At 44.9% G+C, this 22,319-nt stretch overlaps 1 protein-coding gene across 48 annotated transcripts in view; it reads left to right on the top strand.

The window, feature by feature from the left end:
* Positions 1 to 410: 410 nt before the first annotated feature.
* The window catches only part of RAI14 (retinoic acid induced 14), a 162,174-nt gene continuing 140,265 nt past the window's right edge, over positions 411 to 22,319 (top strand). For 11 of the 48 annotated variants that reach the window (XM_027980133.2, XM_060400527.1, XM_060400514.1 and 8 more), the window contains exon 1: positions 411 to 523. The gene's annotated coding sequence lies outside the window, so the exon portion shown is untranslated. Of the gene's footprint in view, positions 824 to 7,870; positions 7,980 to 16,360; positions 16,473 to 22,319 lie in introns of all 48 variants that reach the window. The other 37 variants (XM_060400538.1, XM_060400528.1, XM_060400516.1 and 34 more) reach the window with 6 other exon arrangements.

The following is a 22,319-nucleotide window of genomic DNA, read 5'->3' as shown; positions in this document are numbered from 1 at the left end:
ATCTCATCCTTTCTAAAATCCAGGGGGTCAGAACACCGGTGGTTTCCATTAGCTTCAGGTGACGATGATGCAAACAGATCCACGGGGCAGAATCCCACGATCCGTGGAAAACTACAAACAGGCTGCGGACGCTTGGGCCGCGCGGGCCAGGAGCACCTCCCGCAGGTTGCGGCCGGAGCGCGGGGCCGGATCACCTGACTCGCGGAATTTGGGGCCGCGCGCGGTGGAAGAGGAGGGGAATGGTTAGCACCTCCCTCCCGGCTCCCGCGGGATCCGGGTCGGCGGGGGCCGGCGCCGGGCGGCCACGTGGTGGTGCTGCCGCCGCCCCCGCCCCGCCGGCCCAGCCCCGGAGCCGCGGCGCCCACGGACCCCCGCAGCGGGGGGAGGAGGAGGAGGAGGGACCGAGGCTCAGGAAGCCGAGCAGGAAGCGAGCCCGGCGGCCGCGTTTTCCTGGGGAAGCGGCGGGCGGGGTGGCGCAGCCAGCGGGGCCGACCCGGGGAGTCGCTGCTGCCGCCTAGATGGGGTGAGTGCGCGGCGTCGGGAGGCTTCCCGGCCGCGGGGTCCTCAGCTCGGGTCCCCGCCTTTGTGTCTGGGACTCCGATGACGGTAGGAGGCGCGGAGGACGCGCAGGGCGGAGTGGCTGCGAGGGTCCCGCCGCCAGTCCCTTTTCCTCGCCTGCCGCCAAGCGTCTGCAGAGGGCAGGAGGAGAAACAGAGGAAGAGAGGAATAGTGGGGGTCCGAGTAGAGAGGGAGGGCGCGCCAAGTTAGGAGAGGGGCTTTCTCCTGCTGATTCCCCGTCACTCGCAGGCCGGCTGGGGCAGGGGTAGGTGCGGAGGGACCGCGGGTGGGAATGAATGACTAGCCCCCCCCACCGCCGGCGGGGCGTTCTGGGTACCCCGAGCCCGCTCCCAGTCCCACCTGCCCGGTCCGCCCGGCGTCTGGCTCCCCCAGATCCCCGATTCTGGACTCGACCCGCCTCCGCGCTGAACTTGGAGGAGCTGGGGAAGAAGGCGCGAGCGGGAGACTCGGAGGGCTCGGGCGACCGAGGGTCTGCTATTGTTCTCCTCCTGACTCCGGGAGCCCTCAGGGTGCAGGCGGGACCACTCCGGGCCTCCAACTGCGCCCCAGCTCCCCCGTCTTTCGGGTCCTTTTTCCCACCGCAGCTCCGAGGAGGGCCGGGAGGAGGGATGCTGGAGTTCGAGCAGACTTCGGGAGGAGGGAGTTCTTGGAGCCGCAAGAGGGGCGCCCGCCCGCCATCTACCCCATCCTCTGCCCAGGAGGGTGGGTATCCTCCCTAATCCACCCTCCTCCCTTCGCTGCTGGCTCGGGCAGGTAGTGTGCCCGCGGTTTAGTTTCTGCAGTTTGCAGAGTTCGTCAGCTAACCCTAGGCTCGCGCTGTCCTTTGCTGTGGACCTCGTACCCCGCTTTTGTGGAGGGGGGTGGGGCCGAGAGCCGGGAGAGACCGCAGACGCGGTAGATGGAGCCCGGGGTAAAGTGGAGAGGTTGCAAGTGATCTCCCAGCGCTGAGTCCTGTGGCTAGGCTTGCGCTTCTCCGAAGAGCCCGGCTCAGCGCAACTTCGTTTCCGATGATTGGGGAAATGTGCGAACTCGAGGTCGCTCACCTGGACCTGCGGCTTCGCTTGGCCGCAGGCTCACAGGTGATTTAGACGGGCTCTGTTTTCTTTCCGGGAGAGGAGACTCCCGAGCGCCCTGGAATGGGGAAACATTGCCGGTTCTCTGGAGAATGGGATCTCAAGCTCCTCAGAGCTTGGCTGAGAGAGGAGTTGGTTTTGTCGGTCAGTAAGACGTAGCAGAAGCTCATCTTAGCGAGGAGAGTCTCACCTTCTTGAGGTTTGGACAAACTTTCAAAGGAGACAGCGCATCACAGGGAGGCTGGATTTTGATTGCTTGGTCTCCAGCCTGCGGAGTCCTGTTTACAGGTGTGGCTGGGAATCTTATTACTGATGGATGTAATCTGATTATCCTTTCTTAGTGATGCTTAACCAGTGTCATATTTTTTTCTCTTTTTCTTGTAAAATAGTTGACTTTATGTGAGGAATTTTATCCTGTTCTTAAACAATTTTTAACTAGTCCTTGCATGACTTGGAGTGGGAGAGGTGGTCCATTCTGGGCTATCTGCATTCATTGAGATGCTTCAGTAAAGCATTTGTTGTGTCATTTACACTCCTTAGATGTGTTTTTATGCCTTTTTTGGGGGTGGGGGTGGGGGTTATAACCCTCTTGAAAAATCTTATTACTATTATCTATAAAATTGAAATAAAGTAATGGCTGCTGGGCCCTGGAGATTCAATGGGGACACGATGTAGTGCCCTTGTCTGCCAGAATTGTATCTGACAATGAAGTTCTGTCTCCAGACTGCCACTTCTGTAGCATCTTTGAGGCACGCACATTTAGCATCACTCACCTCTTAACGGTGAAGAACCTGAGCTTTGAAAGTTAGGGAAACTTGGCCTTGGAGTTACTGGAATGTGGCGGAGGAGCTTTGTCTATCCCTTCCTTCTGTCCTTCCTGTTTTAAAGTAAAAGCATGAACAATTTCAAACATACATAAAGAGAACATAGTAAGGCTTCCATTTTCCACTACTTATGTTTGAGTTACTAATCTTTCCATATTTGCTTCATATCCCCCTCTCGTTAAAATTAAACTGCAACTGAAATATTTTATCCATCCCTCCTCTTCAACATCCATCCTCAGATAACCACTACTGTGAAATCAGTATACAGAGTGTCCAAACATGTTTGTACTTCTGTGTTACATATCTACAAACCATATCCCCAAGCTTAACATTTTATTTAAGTAGCATAATTCTATATACATACAGCTTGCATTTTTAAATTTGTCAGTATGTGTTTGAGTATGCCTGTAGATCTTATTTACTTTAGCTGCTGCAGAGAATTCTAGTGTATGAATAAATTATAGCATGTTCTTTCCCTTGCCAAGAGAAAATTTGAGAGTTTCCAGTTTTTCACTGTTACACTTTTTCTGCATAGGACAGTTGATCTTTTTCTACTTTTTTTTTTTAACTTAACAATGCTACAGTCAGCATCTGAAATGTGTTCTCCTTGAGCCATTTCTCTGTGAAACACACCTATACAGTTGATTGCTGGGGAGTGGAATCTAGGTAATGAGGCATTTATTATTTCTTCTTTAGCATGTATGTAGGGTATATGTAGGGTCTCTCACTTACTTGCTGAATGAAAAGTGAAATTGATGTTTTAGCTTTTAAGGTTATGTTAGTTGGCTGAGTTCGTCGGTTTTTTCAGTTTTTTTTTTTTGTTTAGAAAAACGAGCACCTCTTAATTTTAAAGTGGGAAAGTGAAAGTTGCTCAGTTGTCTCCCACTCTTTGCAACCCCATGGACTATACAGTCCATGGAATTCTCTAGGCCAGAATACTGGAATGGGTAGCCGTTCCCTTCTCCAAGGGGTCTTCCCAATCCAGGGATCGAAGCTTGAGACAAAAGTGTGATGCGAGTCTGGGATATTTATACTAAAGCCTTTTCTTGGCTGGTCACCCAGGTGTAACCCTGGATTACTTGCTCAACTTTCTCTTCCTCATTTCTTCAAGCTTGGAAAGATTAGGGGCTTAAGTGAAGTGACAGTCAGTCGTGTCTGACTCTTTGCGACCCCATGGGCTGCAGCGTGCCAGGCTCCTCCATCCATGGAATTCTCCAGGCAAGAATACTGGAGTGGGTAGCCGTTCCCTTCCCCAGGGGATCTTTCCAACCCAGGGATCAAACCCAGGTCCCTGGCATTGCAGGCAGGTTCTTTACCGTCTGAGCCACCACCCATTTACAGAGGCATGTTCCTGCACTATGCGTGTATGAAAATATGGCTGTGTTCATGACATTTTCCATCTGATTATAATTCTGTTAATCAGGAAGCAGTTTAAGGCATTAAAACCCTTTGGTTTCCTCATTGTTACCTCAAGTTGCTGGGCAGACTCCTGCCTCAGAGTCACTGCATTTACTGTTCCCCATGGTTTGCATCACTCTTCTGCCAGCTGTCTGCAGGGCTATGCCACTCAACCCCTCAGCTCGTCACTCAGAAGTCATCTTCTCTGGCCACCCCTTTGTGGCATACCCTGGTGCTCTTCTCTCTCTCTCTCTTGTTCTTTTATTGGACCAGGGATTGAACCTGGGCCCTTGGCAGTGAAAACTCTGGGTCCTAACCACTGGACCACCAGGGAATTCCCTTTTCTCCTTCATTTTCTTCCTAGCACGTAATTGCCTTCTAATTTGCCAGGAGTTAATATTAGTTTAGTTCACATTAGTAGTCTGTCTGCACTAGAATCTGTGCTCCATGAAGACAGGGATTTTGTCTCTTTTGTTTACTATTGAATCGGTAGTGTCAAGAACAGTGTTGCACACAGTAAGTACTCAAATATTTGAATTTCATGTCTTTTGTTGTGATTTTCTACTTAAATTTTTTCTTAGCACATATTGGATATCCTCAGTGGTGCTGGCTGTTACCCTGGCTGCAACTGAGTGCCCCAGATGTATTTTCAGTTTCCATCAGGATAAAAATACAGGTTCTTATAAACAGAGCACTGTATTAAGCACTGTGATCTATCCCACAAAGCACTTGTGTCTTCAATTTTTTCTGCAACATTTGCCTTAACCTGAATTCAGAGGAAAACATAATATGATGCTCAGAAGCACACCCATCTTTCCTTTCCTAAGGCTAGTACCTTAGCCTTCCAACAGTTCATCTGTGGATGAGCATGACCAAGTGATGCTCATTCTCCATTCCATACGGGATCCAAACAGACTAGAAATGATCTCGAGTAACACCCACCACACTGAATTTCCAAGAATAGAAAGTGTATCTCTCTGAATTGTTGCAGAGGGTTTATTCATCATTGTTTTGATTTTTGTGCATTCATCCTGAGGTCATGTTTTCTTTTTTTCTCTGGTTGGGGGGAATGGTGACCTTAGTATGAAGATCCAGGAGCAATCAACATATAAAATAGGATACCCAGAAATACGTAAAAGAAAAACTGTCACATCAGACAGTCCTTAACTCATGGTACTGAAAGCATTCACTATTAGTGCTGTGCATTATTTTGCTGAAAGCCAACTGAATATCCTCTGTGTAGGAGAAATGATGAATATAGGAGCTGACAAGACAAAGCTAAATATATCAAAAGCCTCTTGGGTGTATTTTAAATGGGTGATAGTGAAAAGAATTCTAGATTTTTCCCCCCTATTAATTATTTACATAGGTGTATGATACTGATGGTATCCTTTTAAGAAAATCATGAAGATGCTGCATGATTTAGAGATTATTTCTTATTTTATTGCTACCCATGAGCTGAAAAGTACAGGTGGTAGTAGTTTAATGAAAGATTGTTAATCAAACTCAGTTTCCCAACTCCAGCCATCTACAGTGAACAGACCGCTCCAGCCTTTGACATCAGGCTCACTGATGGGTATTAGTATATATAATCAATATTTTAGCAAGTAATTTTGCGGACTTAACATGTGTTTTATTTATTTATTTTTTAACATGTGTTTTAAAACAAAACCTCTTCTCATTGAAGTATGCTTCATTCTTCAGTTTTATATTCTGTGTATAATAGAGTGTCACATAGTAGGTGGTTAACACTGAACTGTACACACCCACCCACCCTCCCATGTTGCCATAAAGCCCTTCAGGGTGTTCATCAGATATTGAACTTTCAGGAGCCTAGAGGAGAATTGAAACAGAAATCAAAAGGCCGAGGAGTGGAGGTAGTTAGCCAAATGCAGGCGGAAGTTCAGAAGATACATTCCTTTTCAGGGAAGTTAGATCACCTCTCTGAGCCTTGTTTTTTTTTTTTTTTTTTAAATTTTTTTAATTTTTTTTAATTTGAAACTGCTTAGTTGCAAAGAGTGAAGTTTAGCCAACTGTTATGGACTGGATTTTGTATGCCTTCCCCACTGCCCCCCCCCCCCCAAATATTTATATATTGAATCCTCATTCCCAGTGCCTCGGAATGTGACTGCATTTGGAGGTTGGGTCTTTAAAGAGGTGTGTGCGTGCCAAGTCACTTCAGTCATGTCCGACTCTCTGCGACCCTGTGGACTGTAGCCCTCCAGGCTCCTCTGTCCATGGGATTTTCCAGGCAAGAATACTGGAGTGAGTTGCCATTTCCTTCTCCAGAGGATCTTCCCCACCCAGGGATCGAACTCATGTCTCCCTCACTGCAGGCAGGCTCTTTACTGTCTGAGCCTTACCTATATAGTTTAAAAACCTGCTTGCGGCCTTTGGAACAGTTACTGTGTCTTGACTGCTTCACCAGCTGATTTTGTGTGATAGGTCTCACCTTATCTAACCTGAACCTGGGACCTACTCCAGTTCTTCCTGTAGTAACTGGCCTTCACTGGAAACAGTGTCTTGCTTTATAAATTCCACAGCCATCGGTCACCCCTGGGTAAGGGGCAATCTTTGGGAGTTCATGACTTGTTCCTCCCTGCTTCTAAATGAACAGAAACCAGTTGTGAGAAAAGTTGGGTTGTAGGCCAAGGAGTTTATTGTATAGTGCAAGAAAATACATAAGTTTTTCCTTTACTTGTTTCTAAAATTGGCATTTAGTAAACAGCAAATTTATCGTCAAGTAATCGAGCATAAGCACTTTGTCCTCTACTATATCAGTTTTCCTCACTGTCAATAATTACTTTCAAACCTTAACTCTTTTTATCCCTGTTAAGTATTGCAATTGGTAACAGCGATATCAGTCTACAGTTGTTGTTTTTTTTCTTTCCTTCTAGATGAACTCAGTTTGCTTAATCCAGAATATTTTCTTTTTCAAGAGCTAAATGACTCTAGAATTAGCAACCCCAGCAGCATCTCTCTTTTCACTTTCACTACGTCTGTCCAGTTCCTTTTGCTGGCTGAAATGACAGAAACCCAGCCAGGAAAAAAAGCTTTGGCAGAGCTCACTGGTGGGGAATAAAAGGCTGAGGAGCTTCCTTTGCTCTAGGGCAGCACAGAGTCAAGTGTTTTCCTCCAAGAGAAGTTCATTTTGCAGACCGAGGCAGGCCATCTAGCAGGAATTCTTAAATATTTTTGAGTCAAAGATGGACATTTTTGCAAATTGGATGCAGGTGTTGGACCACTTTTCCTAGAGGGAAATTCACTTATATGCAATGATGCTATCCACTTGTGATCTTTGTTGGTTTCAAAAGGTTTGTGGAAGTCCCTGGGCTCAGCCTAGTTGTGAACATCTTTGGAATCCCCAGGTTAACCCAAGATCTGTTGAATGTACCTAGAAGATCTTTATGCATTTGTCCTATTTACTTTTAAAAACCACCTTATAAGGTCGGGGGTACAATGACAAGGGGGTCTGTTCTTTAACAAGTGCCACTGTTCCTCAGACCTGACAGTATCATACAGGTATGTGTGCTGTTGCTCAGTCATGTGTGACCCTTTGCGACCTCGTGGACTGTAGCCCACCAGGCTCCTCTGTCCATAGGGTTTTTCAGGCAAGAAATACTGGAGTGGGTTGCCATTTCATCCTCTAGGGGATCTTCCTGACCCAGGGATCGAACCTGCGTCTCCTGTGTCTCTTACACTGCAGGCAGATTCTTTACCACTAGCGCCACCTGGGGAGCCTTATCCAACACAAGTGCAAAGTAATAACTGTGGGTCTTAAACCCTCAGTAGGAAAACCAGTCTATGTACCATCAATGATTTTTAGGAACTGTTTCTGTTGGAAGCAGTAAAACGCTATTTAGAAGTAATAAGTAGTAAACCTGTCATATGGCTATTTCACAGAGATGTGCTGGATTCTAAGGCTGGGTCTGGCGCTCCTTACCCCAGGGATATTTCTTGGTCTAGTGCTGGTACATACCATTTTCTGCTTTCCAGGGGACAGCAGTTTCCTCCCTTTACTGTTGAAGGAGGGAATGAAGATGTCCCTGGGTCCAGCACACGACACTTCTAAGCTCATGGGGTCAATCTCTGACTGCTCAACCAGGTACGGGGAATGTCTCCAATTCTGTGTCCTTCTCCTCTCAGTCTCCTAGGCTATGGGGCTGCCTCCAAAAGGGACCCAAGGAAGATAGGGTCACATTACCTAGCTGGGGAGCTGGTCCTCAGAAGCTGGCTTTTTCAGAGGAACTAGCCCACCTCTGGAAAGTAGCAGATGCTGGGAGAGAGTCATCCCAGGGTCATCAGCCATGCTCAGGAAGGAGCGTGTTCTGTCACTGTCTATCTTAGGTGACATCCTCTATCTCTTTAGTGAATATTTGAACTGGCTATAACAGAAGGTGAATAATGTAAGCTTTTTTCGACAAGTTCTTTCAATTGACTTGAGCACCTTCTCTGTCTGCACCACTCACTTTGCTTCTAGACTGGCAGATTCTGGAGGTCTGGGCTGTCTTACTCAGCATCAAATCCCTTGTGAGCAGTACATTTTGGTGGAATCATTGAGTGGTAGATAGAAGATCTGGGGATGAACAGCAATGCCTGCCTTCATGTAACTTTAAGTTTTAACAGGGAGGCCTGGCGTGCTGCGATTCATGGGGTCGCAAGGAGTCGGACACGACTGAGCGACTGAACTGAACACATTTGATTCCATTGGAGTACAAGGCTCTAGTTGTTGGAGTGGAGTGGTGGTGGGGACTCGATCGACAGTAGGTGTTGAGGTCTAGGAAAGAGAAATGAGCCCTCTGAACGTGGCATAGTCAATAAGGGGCGAAGCTAGAGGTAAGCCTCAGTTTTGGCTACTCTTGGCACAGGGCTTCTAGGTGTTGTCCTTTTCTTTTTCTCTCTGATATAGACAGTGACCTTGGGAGTCCCACAGGTAGCTAAGGACAAGTGTTATTTTTTTTTTTTAATTTTTTTTATATTTTATTTTATTTTTAATTTTTTAAATTTTAAAATCTTTAATTCTTACATGCGTTCCCAAACATGACCCCCCCCCCCCACCTCCCTCCCCACAACATCTCTCTGGGTCATCCCCATGCACCAGCCCCAAGCAGGCTGCACCCTACGTCAGACATGGACTGGCGATTCAATTCTTACATGATAGTATACATGTTAGAATTCCCATTCTCCCAAATCATCCCACCCTCTCCCTCTCCCTCTGAGTCCAAAAGGGACAAGTGTTATGAATGAAGACTGGTATAAACTCTGACTTGCTGCAGTGGAGTCTGGTTGGGAGTCCGAGGTGAGGCAGATGGCTTTGAGGGGCAACAGGAAGGTTGGAAAAGGAACTGGAACCCAGGCCCTTGGGATCCTGCTAGGCAAGAACCACATAAACAAACCCATTTGTCAAGCTTTGTCAGTGAGTTAACAAGATCTGTGCTGAGCCTCTTAGTTTGATGAGAAGGCTCACATAACTTGACCATCTCCTCCTACAAGAGTTGACCTGTTTGTGATTGATGGCTTTTCAAAAATGAAAGGGAGTGCTGACTTTGGGTGGATGGTTTTGACCCATAGACATTTCACTGGTGGGAGAAGCAGCCTGTACACAGTAGCTCCTCCCAGCTGCCCCAGAGGACGTGGGAACCTCTGAGCTGCAAGGCTAATGGACTTGTGAGTTGCTTTTTCTTTCTTCCTTAGCGAAGGCAGCCAGAAGCAAAACACAGTTGACCCTTGAACCATGTAGGGGTTTAGGGGGATACCTTCTACCCCACTACCACCAAGTTGAAAAATCTGTGTATCACTTTGACTTCCCTAGAACTTAACTTCTAATAGCCTACTGTTGACAGGAAGCCTTACTGGTAATACAAATTGTCGATTAGCACATATTTTGTATATTACAGATATTATTTATTGTTGTTCAGTTGCTCAGTCGTATCTAACTTTGCAACCCCATGGACTGTAGCACGCCAGGCTTCCCTGTCCTTCACCATCTACCAGAGCTTGCTCAGATTCATATCCATTGAGTCAACGATGCCATCCACTATCTCATCTCTGTCAGCCCCTTTTCCTCCCGCCTTCATTCTTTCCCAGCATCAGGGTCTTTTCCAATGAATGGGCTCTTTGCATCAGGTAGCTGGAGTATCGGAGCTTCAGCATCAGTCCTTTCAATGAATATTCAGGATTGATTTCCTTTAGGATTAACTGGTTCGATCTCCTTGCAGTTCAAGGGACTTTCAAGGGTCTTTTCCAACACCACAGTTCAAAAGCATTAATTCTTCAGCACTCAGCTTTCTTTATGGTCCAACTCTCATGTCCTGACATGACTACTAGGAAAACCATAGCTTTGACTAAATGGAACTTTGTTGGCAAAGTAATGTCTCTGCTTTTTAACATGGTGTCTAGGTTTGTTATAGCTTTTCTTCCAAGGAGCAAGCGTCATTTATTTCATGGTTGCAGTCACTATCTGCAGTGATTTTGGAGCCCAAGAAGATAAAGTCTGTCCCTGTTTCCATTGTTTCCCATCTATTTGCTGTTAAGTGATGGGACCGGATGCCATGATCTTAGTTTTTTGAATGTTGAGTTTTAAGCCAACTTTTTCACTTTCCTCTTTCACTTTCATCAAGAGGCTCTTCAGTTCCTCTTCACTTTCTGCCATAAGGGTGGTGTCATCTGCATATCTGAGGTTATTGATATTTCTCCTGGCCATCTTGATTCCAGGTTGTGCTTCATCCAGCTGGGAATTTTGCATGATGTACTCTGCCTATAAGTTAAATAAGCAGGGTGACAATATACAGCCTTGATGTACTCTTTTCCAAATTTTGAACCATCCATTATTCCTTGTCCGGTTCTAACTGTTGCTTCTTGACCTGCATACAGATTTCTCAGGAGGCAGTAAGATAGCCTGGTATTCCCATCTCTTGAAGAATTTTCCACAGTTTGTTGTGATCCACACAGTCAAAGGCTATAGCATGGTCAATGAAGCAGAAGTAGATGGTTTTCTGGAATTCTCTTGCTTTTTCTGTGATTCAGTGGATGTTGGCAATTAGATCTCTGGTTCCTCTGCCTTTTCTAAATCCAACTTGAACATCTGTTAGTTCTCAGTTCACGTACTCTTGAAGCCTAGCTTGGAGAATTTTGAGCATTACTTTGCTAGCATGTGAAATGAGTGCAGTTGTATATTGTAAGCCTTACAATAAAGTAAGCTAGAGAAGAAGTGTTAAGGAAATAGTGTAAGGAAGAGAAAATACACTTCTAGTACTGTGTATGTATTGATACCCTACAATACAATACAATGTATAGATACTCTAAGTTAACGTTATCTGTTTACGTGATTAATTGTTAGTATACACATCAGTATAGTCTTATAATACAAAACACTGTCGATGTTATATGTATTATTAACACTGGATATCAAAAACGAAAAGTTGTGAAAAAATCCATATTTATAGGAATAAACAGCGGTGTGATTGCTTTAAGGTTGCTTAGTATAATTGGTACAATTGCTTCATGGTAGTGTAGCCTAGACACTAATGAATGAATCTTTATAAAATTTTATGGTATACAGTATTACAGTTATATTCATAATACAGTATTGAAAACTTACATTTTTAAACAAAGCTGCTTAGCATGTTGATAGGCTGATAGGCAGTTTCTCCTATTATGAGAGAGGCATACTGTAATTTTTTTTAAAAGCAAAGTAAGAAAACAGTAAGAAACCTAATGCATTATTAGTTTTATATTAAATATCACCCACCTTATGCCTATTTAAGGATAGACTGGTATCTGCACATTTTATGCATTCATGATATACCTTAAAAATTTTTTTTTCTATTTCTAGGCTACATGGTTTGTCGGTGAGGTTTTTCAAATTGTCCCAAATCTCCAAAAAGCTTTCCAATCTATTTATTGAAAAAAAATTGCATGTAAGTGGACTTGCATAGTTCAAACCTGTGTTGTACAAGGGCCATAAACATATGTGGGCCTCTGAGGTCCCACGTTGAACCATGTCAGAAAGGCCTCACCCACAGCCAGGTGGGGAGAAGCCTACCATTCTGTCTCCAAGTGAATCTTATTTTGGGCTCAATTCACATTCATCATGGATACGATTTACTTCGACGAATATGCTCAGGACCTTCTTGAATCATCATTTTAAAAAATCCTTAATTTTCTTTGGGGCTATATCATTTTTCTCTTTTGAGAAAAAAGTTTCACATTTCTTTCCTTTGAGCTTTATTATTTACTTAAAAAAATATTTGTTTGGCTATGCTGGGTCTTTCAGCCTGCAGAATCTTTGTTGCAGCATGTGCGATCTAGTTCCCCGACCAGGGATTGAACCTGGGTCCCCTGTATTGGGAGTGCGGAGTCTGACGACTGGATCCAGCAGTGGTCAGTCAATCCTGTCTGACTCTTTGCAACCCCATGGATTGTAGTCCACCAGGCTCCTCTGTTCATGGGATTCTCCAGGCAAGAATACTGGAGTGGGTTGCCATTTCCTTTTCCAGGGGATCTTCCCGACCCAGGGATCTAACCCGGGTCTCCTGTGTTGCAGGCGGCTTCTTTACGATCTCAGCCACCAAGGAGACCTCTGGACCACTAGGGAAGTCCCTTTGAGCTTTTTTTTGAAATCCGAAGAAACTAGAAAATACAGGCATAGACACTAACCAGTATCTGTATACCAACCAGGATTTCCTAAGAGTTTTTTTTTTTTTAAGGAAAAACTCCTTTCTTCCACTAACCTTGTGTATATATCCAGTCAGCAACACCTTGATAATTAGATTCTTTCTGTGCTGTCCAACTTTAGGTTGTGCTTGGAGTGCTGTTTGGTGACTTTTTCTATTGCTTCTCCTCTAGAGTCTTTAAAAGCTAGAAAGAGATGACCCCCTGTCCCAGCCTGTCTCCCAGCAGATCTGTGGACGGCTGTGTTGCTACTTGTGCCTTGTCTGGCAACAAGCTTGCTTTCTTCTTCTGCTTTAAAACAACCCCTGATTATTTTGAGTGCATACCCCTTGGAACAAAGCGCATTTGATTTTCATTGCATTGCAGATGGGTGTTTTGTCCACTGTGGCAGAAGAAACAAAGAGTAGCTCACCCTATCCTGGTGATATCTGAGGTGGCAGCCTGCTGGCTGCGGGTGCTTCTGTGTGTGGCTTCCAGAACAAATACTGCCTGCACCCCCTGCCCCATTACTGTCTCACTGGTGATTGTTTTAGGACACACTTTTATTATGATATCAGTGCTTGTAATGGTTGTAAAACATTGCAGTATTTCCCCCCTCCTTTTTTTTTAATAGCTTGGAAAGAGGTATACAAGACATAGGTATACTGTATACAGGTATCCAGTATACAGGACATTAGAATAATTTCCTAAGGAACAGAAATGTCCTAGTAGTGGGGAAGGATTTAAATATCTAGCCGTTCTGCTTTTTCATATTGTTGCCAAAGCATGGAAACCTCCACCCTAGTCTAGTTTGCCAGCTCAGCTGAGTATAAAAATAGCCGCTTCACTTGTCTGTAATTATCTTTACATTTTATGTTATTGACTGGGTATCTTTAGCCAAGCTGTATGGAAAAGGATTTTTTTTTTCTGGACTGGTGAGCTGATTGCATTTATTCACTATGTATATGCTTCACATGTTAAAAGGACAAAGACATAAAATGCCACCTTCCCCTGGAATGTTGTGAGGGCAAGCAGCCAGAAGGGAATGCCTTTTTTCATATTGGTCTGTTCAGATGTCCTAGGGGGAGCTCTGTATATGCCAGTGGCTGATCTGAGGACTGTTCCATCTTTAAAGGCAACAAAATTTTTAAGTTGTAAAAAGATTGGTCTGTTGGTCAGACTTTTTTTAAAAATTACTAGTGCTGTTTAATATGCAGCTCAGAAACGAAATTTAAGTGTCAACCCAGCCTTCTATTTTTAAATTGTGCCACTTTGGCCAAATAAACTTTCTTGGTGGCAATTTCCTAATCTTGAAACTGAGAATAAAAGCAATAGCATCTAATTTTGAAGTGGTGTGAGCATTAAATAAAACTCGTTTAAATCAGATAGTAAAAAAAAAAAATTTTTTTTTGCAAAGTAGTCATGTAAATGATAGCTATTGTGAATATTACTAAGGTTATCATGTTCTGTATCCTACCTTTGAAGAACTGTTGATTGATTGGCCAATATGATTGCACCTGCCATTATAAGCTATAGCACTAAAAAGGGGTTGCCCTCATCTGTCACTGAAACACATTTGCCAGGTATCTTCGGTGTAGTTTGGGACTATGTTTTCCTGTGTTATCATTCCTCCGTTTAGTCCTTCTTTATATCCTTACATAATGTGGACAGTATAAAGGCATATTTCCTATAGTTGTGATCAAGCCTATTCCCAGTTGTGTTAACAAATTCCGTTGTGTCTCACCAGACAGCTTTTGTTTCAGTCACCATCTAGGCACAGAGGAGTAATCTTGTGGTTAAAATGAAGATAGTAGTGTCCAGAATGAAGTGATGGGGAAATTAAATTCCCTTTTGAATCCTTTGGAAAATTGTCCACCTGTTGATAGAGAAAAACAGACATGTTTTCTGAACCATATATAACAGAGTAATAGTTTGCATAGAAGTCCATCAGTCTGGAAATGAAATTTTAAAAAATTTTTTACATTGGAGGATAATTGCTTTACAATGTTGTGTTAATTTCTGTTGTACCGCAACATAAGTATACATATATCCCCTCGCTCTTGAGCCTCCATCCCACCCCTCTATGATGTCACAGAACTCTGAGCTGAGCTTTGAAATGAAATTGTTGGTTAATCATCCCTTCTTCTGCATGTGGCAGAGTGAATCTTTTAAACTAACTTTCATCCATTACCAACTTGTGGGATTTACTAGATCTAAGCTTTATGATTTGATAGTAAGTGAATGTTAAACATGATAACCTATACTTTTTTCCCCTTAATTTTGTGCCTGCCTTATAATAATAATAAGATGCTGTAATTGCCAGTTGTGCCAGTCTTTGAGGGGAAAATGTGAATCATTACTGTCTAATAGAATATAAGTAAACCATAAATACATGCCATCACAAGTCATTTCAAAGTTTCTAGTAGACAAGAGAAGGAAAATGAAGCAACTGAGATTGTAATCATCTTATTTTTATCGAGTATATCCAAAATTCTGTCAACGTGTATTCAGTCAAGCTATTAATGATATAGTTGACCTTTTTGTTATAGTAAATCTTTGAAATCCATTGTGTATTTTCCACCTACACATGTCAGTGTATTTTCCACTTACGTGTGTCAGTTTGTGTTAGCCATGTTTCAGATGCTTAGCGGCCACGTGTGGCTAATGACTGCAGTATGGGACAGCACTGGTCGAAGTAGTATGTCTTTTTGTAGGTCCTGTAACTCCAGTCCAACCTGACACTTAGAATGCCCTCAGTAGATGCAGGTTTGATTAAGCTTCCCTGTGTCTTTACCTAGTTATCTGGAATTTTGCCCTTCATTTTCAGTGCTTCCTTAGAGAAGTATGATAGCTCACTAGCTTCATCATCATCTGATTACACATGAAATAGTGGACGTCTGTGTTCTTGGTTTACAAATCTATGTGTCTCTGCTTTCTTGCATGTGTGTTAATCAGCATGGACTTTTTTTTCCCTTTGTTGTAGGCAGGGCTTGGCCCGGAGTTGGTAGGCAGTGCCTATGGGTAAACAAGACAGTATGGATTTCTTAGTTTTCCTCTTAAGTTGCGAGTTCTTGAGTAGCCGAGATGTTTTTACTCTTTAGAGCCTCATGGGATCAGGTGCCAGGTATGTGAGTTTGTGTGTGGGGCCCAGGGTGGAGGAGAGTGCGTTTTAAATCTTTGTTGCATGTGACAGACATATTCCCCATCCTTTATGTTAATGCTGTTTTATCTATCTCTCAGTACAGAAAATGGTTGAAAATGGAAAGAAGGTCCAGGGTCTCAGGTTCAGTCAACAGAGTCTGTGTTCACTGTGCAGATGGTCCTAGGCTCCCACGACAGAGCACGGGCTTGGAGTGGCCTGGGGCTTCTAGTGGAAAGGATCTGGAAGGCTTTCCCATTTGCGCTGCCAGGACAGTAGTGTGGCAAATCCAGGCCAGCCTAACCCCTAGGGGGTGATGCTTGGTGACTGAGCCACCGTGTCGGGCTTCTTTTCCAGCTGTCTTGTTTAGACTCAATTAGGCTGAGTGAAAGCATGCTTCTTTATCATATCTTCAGCGATATTCAAGGATGAACTGCTCTGAGAATTATCCTTGGTGCCTGAGGTCTCCTGATCCAGCTGAACCCCACCGTTTCACCCCCTCCTCCAGGCAGCTTCCCCACTGTCTGCCCCCATCTCCTTGCCCCACCCACCCAGAAGTCTCTGTCTTCCTCCTGAGCCACATCACAGGGTCCTTCAGGACCCAGCTGTTACAATGGTTTTTCATTTCGTGAGGGTTTTTAACAGTCCATTTCTATTCATTTCCAGTTACTCGTGATTGTTTTCCTTGTTGGCAGGTTCCTGTAGGAGAGCGAAAGAGCCGGTCATATTTTCAGAGTGGAAATAACCCAGAAGGTGGGGTTTGCTGGCCATGTCTTCTGTGGTGAAGAAAGAATGGAATGCTTGGAGGTGGGGATGGGTGAGGGTATGCTGGCAGATCAGGGAGCAGCTAATAGCCAAACAAATGGATGATAAATAGGCCCTCCCTAACCTATGGGTACAGAGGGGACCTTGTAGGTCACCCCACTCTATTGAACCACTTAGACTCTGAGAGTGTGTTTCGGTTCTGTAGGTTCTTACAGTGAATTTAACTACAGGCTTCCAAATGAGCTGAACAGACAGACATACAGACTACAGCAGTGCTGCCAAGGTTCCAGGCTCCTCTTTTACTGTGGTGTCTAAGGTGACAGCCTGAGCGAGATTGACTACGTGAGAAGGCACCAGAGGATTTGTCAATATTCGTTGATTGCAAGTCACAGAAACTCAACTTGAACTAGCTTAGGATAGGAGGGAGGGCTTCCCTGGTGGCCCTGGTGGTAAAGAACCCACCTGTCAGTGCAGGAGACACAAGAGACATGGGTTTGATCCCTGGGTCAGGAAGATCCCCTGGAGGAGGGCATGGCAACCCACTCCAGTATTCTTGCCCAGAGAATCCCATGGACAGAGGAGCTTGGCAGGCTACAGTCCATGGAATTGCAAAGAGTCAGACACGACTGAAGTGGCTTTGCACGCACGTAGGTTGGGGTGAGGAATCGAGGGGCAGCTTGGCTCATGGGATTCCAAATTCTGTGCTAAAAGGGTGTCAGGGCCTCTCTGGTTCCCTCCCTCAAACCAGCTCTCTGTTCTGGCTTAGGAGTGTCTTGGACAGCTGCCAGGCTCACATTTTCCTAGTTCTCCACCGGAGAGGAAGGCTTTAATCTTCCCTTTTTCTTCCCCGTTCTACTCCCTTCCCTTCCTTCTTCTTGTACTCACTCCTTCCCTGTCCCTTTCCTCTTCCCCAACCCAGAATCCCAGGGAGGGTCTCTGGTAGCCTTCCTAAGGACGCCTTTCCATCTCTTGGGAACAGCTAAGGTCAGGCTGTAACTGGGTTGGAGTCGGGTGGGGGGCGGGGGGGGGGGGGGGGGGGGGGGGTGTGGGGAGGGAATAGGAGGACAGCTTTCTAGAAAGAAATGCAGTTATCAGAAGAAGGTTGGGCACTGAGAGTCATGGGGCAGACAGCATGCCACAAGGTAATGTGTTAGGTTAGAGAAAATGCAGAGACGTGCCTTCAAGTGACCAGGGCTGGAGATGAGAATAAACGATTTGAGTACGTGGTGTTCGAATGACATCCCAACATGGTAGCTGGGACAGCCAGAAATGATTTTTGTGCTCTCCATCTGCTGTTCCCCTCCTGCTTCTAGGGCGTCAGAATTCACAGTATCCATGTTGTTAACTTATTTATCCCTTATCCTCAAAAAGTATCTGAGGCACTGGATGACTGATTTATTAGAACCATTGTGACCATCGTAAATGACACTTCCTGCATCCAAGATTGTGGAGAGTCTGAGTTACCCCATTTTAAAGCCAAGTCAAAGAACCGATGATGTCACAGTAAGCCAACATTTGACCATTAAATCTTTCTAGAGTAAAACCAAGGGAATCTGGTATAACCATCCAGGGAGCTACCCTCTCGCACTCTAAAGCTGTTTTTCACTACCTAGCAACTTAGCATTTCACTTTTTGTATTTCATCTTGTTAAAAACAGCTTCATCGAGGTATGATTTATATTCCACAGAATTTACCATTTTTAGTATACAGTACTGCTCAATTTTTAATAAATTTACAGAGCTGTGGAATCATCACCACAATTGAGTTTTAAGGCATCTCTCTCACCATCCCAAAACAGCCCTCATGCTCATTTGCAATTCCTCCTTATCATCCCCAGCCCTAGGCGACTGCTAATCTACTTCCTGTTTATAAATTTGCCAGTTCCAGACATGTCCTACAGATGAAATCTTACACTGTGTGGTCTCTGTGTCTGACCTTCACTTGGGGCAATGGTTTCACGCTGCATGTATCAACCCTTGGTTCCTCTTTGGTCCAGGAGAGTCCGCCTTCCCCTGTATGGAAATGCCATGTTTTGTTTACCTTACTTGGTGGGTGTTTCAGTTTCCACTTTTTCACGATTCTGAATACTGCTGCCCTGAACATTCATGTGCACCTCTCTGTGGACACGTGTTTTCATTTCTTTTGGCAAGACACATTGCGTAATTGCCAGGTTGAATGGTAAATGCATATTTAACCTAAGCTGCCAAACTACTTGTCACAGTGACTTTGTGCTTTCCACATTTTATATATTCACCAGTAACATTTGAGGAGTGGCCCTGTCTTTTTAAACTTGAATGATTCTTAAGGATTTTAAGGTGGGGAAAGCCAAGAAATGGACTTGAGATGGAGATGGTAAGGCGCTTAGCACATACCCCTTGCTGTTTGGGTTTGATTGCTAGATGTGTGCAGGGCAGCTTTTTTGCTTGAGAGATGAACACAGTGTTATGTCTTGATAGAGCTGTTGACACCAACATCAAAGATTTGGAAATACACCCTGGAAACTGGGCATTTTAGAGATCAGCTTAAAAATAACCTCAAAAGGAGGGATAATCCCGTGGCGTTTCTTAGTCCTGGAGTGGTTTTTGTATTCCAGAGGTAGCTTGTTTTGATCAAGCCCATGCTTTTTAAATTGGATGGATTTAGGGCATGAGGTAACCTTGGGGCTTTTCTTTGGTAGGTTTATTGGAGCATGTGAGCGGCAGATTTGACAGCCCAGATAGTAATGTTACCAGAGCCCCGACCAGTTTTATTTATATCAATGCTGGTGGCTCTCACTGATTCATGGACCAAGATCAGTCCTCATTGATGGCAGGTTTTGTTTTTAAAGAAGAATGATGTATTTGTTTCTCAAAAGAAATGTCATCCCCTGATAAAGGCAAGTTGTGAATATAGGGAGGGAGATTAATGTTCTTAAGAGTTTCCCTTCATGATCATTATGGTAGGTTATCTGGATGGCGTTTATGGTTTTAAGAGTGTGGTCATTTTTGGGGGGAGGGAGTGAGATATTACAGGATTCATCGCCAGAATGAAACTCCTGCCTGTGTCTTTTTTTCTCCCTCTTACCTTTCCCTCTTCTTTATCATCTGGGCAATCTTTTATCTCACCTGCACCTTAGTGAATATATGAAAGCACTCAGCCCATAATTAATGCTTAGTAAAGTTTGCATGTTTGTTGAGTCATTCATTCATTTATTTATACATATCTGGTCTGTGGAATAAATAAGACACCTAAAATCTGATCACAAAGCAGCTGTGTTTTGTGTCCCACTGACTCTTTAAAATTTATTCAGAGAGGTTAGTCTATCTCATGCCTCTGGGTGAAATCTATCACTTTCTGATTAGATTAAAAAAGTCTACAGTCAATTTCAGTTGCTAAATACTCTTAATTTAGAACTTGGAATGCCTGATTTAAAATAAAAATTTCAAATTCGATTTAAAAGAAAATATCTTTCTTTTCCTCTCTTTCTCCATTTTCTCCTGTTATTCTACTCCCTTTATCTGACTGTCACGGTTTGTGTCCCCTCCAGGGTTGCAAAACAAACTGGAGACAGGAGAGGGGAGATGAGAGGTGAGAAGAATGAGAAAGTTCTTACTTGGTGGTACGCAGGAAGACAGTGCTCTGCTCTCTAATCCTGACAGATATTTTGAGCTGATTCTTGCTCTTTGAGGAGGTATTTTAGGTTGGACCATGTGCTCCTAAAATTCGTATGTTAAAGTCCTGACCCCTGGTACTTCGGATGCGACTGTTTGTGGAGGTAGGGCCTTTAAAGATACGATTAAGATAAATGAGACTATATGGGTGTGACTGGTGTCCTTATAAAAAGACATTAGGACAAAGACATACAAAGAGGAAGGGCTCATGAACACAAAGGGAGAAGGAAGCCATCTACAACCAGGGAGAGAGGCCTTAGTTCAATTCAGTCACTCAGTCGTGTCTGACTCTTTGCAACTCCATGGACTGCAGCATGCCAGACTTCCCTGTCCATCACCAACTCCTGGAGCTTACTCAAACTCACGTCCATTGAATTGGTGATGCCATCCAACCATCTCATCCTCTGTCGTCCTCTTCTCCTCCTGCCTTCAGTCTTTCCAGCATCAGGGTCTTTTCCAATGAGCCAGCACTTTGCGTCAGGTGGACAAAGTATTGGAGTTTCAGCTTCAGCATCAGTCCATCCAGTGAATATTCAGGGCTGATTTCCTTTAGGATGGACTGGTTTGATCTCCTTGCAGTCCAAGAGGCCTCAGAATAAATCAGAATTGGCTTTGCTGTTACCGCTGTCTTGGACTTCTAGCACCCAGAACGGTGAGGATACAGATTTCTGTTGCATAAGCCACCAGATGTGACACTTGGTTACACAGTCCTAGCAAACCAGCAGAGGAGGCCTTGGAAGGTCCCTCTCTCTTCCTGGTTCCACTCCTGGACCGTCACTAGGGACCCCTCTGATTCCTGTGTTGCAGGTTCTGCTTTGTTGCTTTTCTGTCTGGGACTCGGCCTCTCTCTGCCCTCTTCACCTTGTAATCCACTTTGTTAGACAGAATCCAAGACAGCTTACTACTCTTCCATGAATTGCCTATGTCTGGTTTACAGGAGACAGACATCTGTGCACAGATAAACTTCAGCATCAGGCTGATCACAGCCCAGCAGCTACCATGCCTTCATTCCCACCCTTAGAACTTAGGCCAGTTTCTCTCCAAACTTGTAGATTTTCCAGGCGAGGATCAGACCCCTGTCCAGTCTCTCTAAGTGGTGCTGTGGGCCTTTCTCATTGAGTAGGCCTGGTGGGAATCATTGCATCATTCCTTCCCAAGAAAGCTGCTGCTGCCGCTAAGTCGCTTCAGTTGTGTCCGACTCTGTGCAACCCCATAGACTGCAGCCCACCAGGTTCCCCCGTCCCTGGGATTCTCCAGGCAAGAATACTGGAGTGGAGAAAGAACCTCTCCCAATCTCCATGTGCTCTAACCCATTTAAACCCTGGATGTGATTGAGGGTTCAAGAGTCCTGTTACCAGTTTTTAGCTAAATCCTTTGAAATTGTGCGTCTTGGACTGGCCGCAATGAAATGTTGTATCTTTGTGCTTCCAATTTGATACCTAGTGCTTGTTCAGGTGGTACTGAGTGGTAAAGAACCTGCCTGCCAATGTAGGGGAGACCCTGGAGTTTGATCCCTGGGTCAGGAAGATCCCCTGGAGGAGGGCATGGCAACCCACTCCAGTATTCTTGCCTGGGAAATCCCATGGACACAGGAGCCTGGCAGGCTACAGTCCATAGGGTCACACAGACTCGGACAGGACTGAAGCGACTTAGCGTGATCGCTTGTTCACGCATCCTTTCTCTCAGCCTCAGTGAACTTCCGCTGAGTGTGGACCATGGAGAAAGTCCTGCTGAGGTCAGAGATGAACATTTGGGCATTGCTCACTTCAGTTTAGTCACTCAGTCATGTCCGACTCTTTGTGACCCCAGGGACTGCAGCTCGCCAGGCTTCCCTGTCGTTCACCGTCTCCTGGAGCTTGCCCAAACTCATGTCCACAGAGTCGGTGATGTCATCCAACCATCTCATCCTCTGTTGTCCCTGTCTCCTCCTGCCTTCAACCTTTCCCTGTGTCAGGGTCTTTTCCAGTGAGTCAGTTCTTCGCATCAGGTGGGCACAGTATTAGAGCTTCACCTTTAGCATCAGGTGCAGCTAGGATGTCGGAGAAGGCAATGGCTCCCCACTCCAGTACTCTTGCCTGGAAAATCCCATGGGCGGAGGAGCCTGGTAGGCTGCAGTCTAGGGGGTCGCTAAGAGTTGGACACGACTGAGCGACTTCACTTTCACTTTCCTGCATTGGAGAAGGAAATGGCAACCCACTCCAGTGTTCTTGCCTGGAGAATCCCAGGGACGGGGGAGCCT

Source organism: Ovis aries, chromosome 16, assembly GCF_016772045.2.
Source record: "Ovis aries strain OAR_USU_Benz2616 breed Rambouillet chromosome 16, ARS-UI_Ramb_v3.0, whole genome shotgun sequence".
NCBI classification, from domain to species: Eukaryota; Metazoa; Chordata; class Mammalia; order Artiodactyla; family Bovidae; genus Ovis; species Ovis aries.
This window is presented reverse-complemented; position numbering and strand designations above follow the sequence as displayed.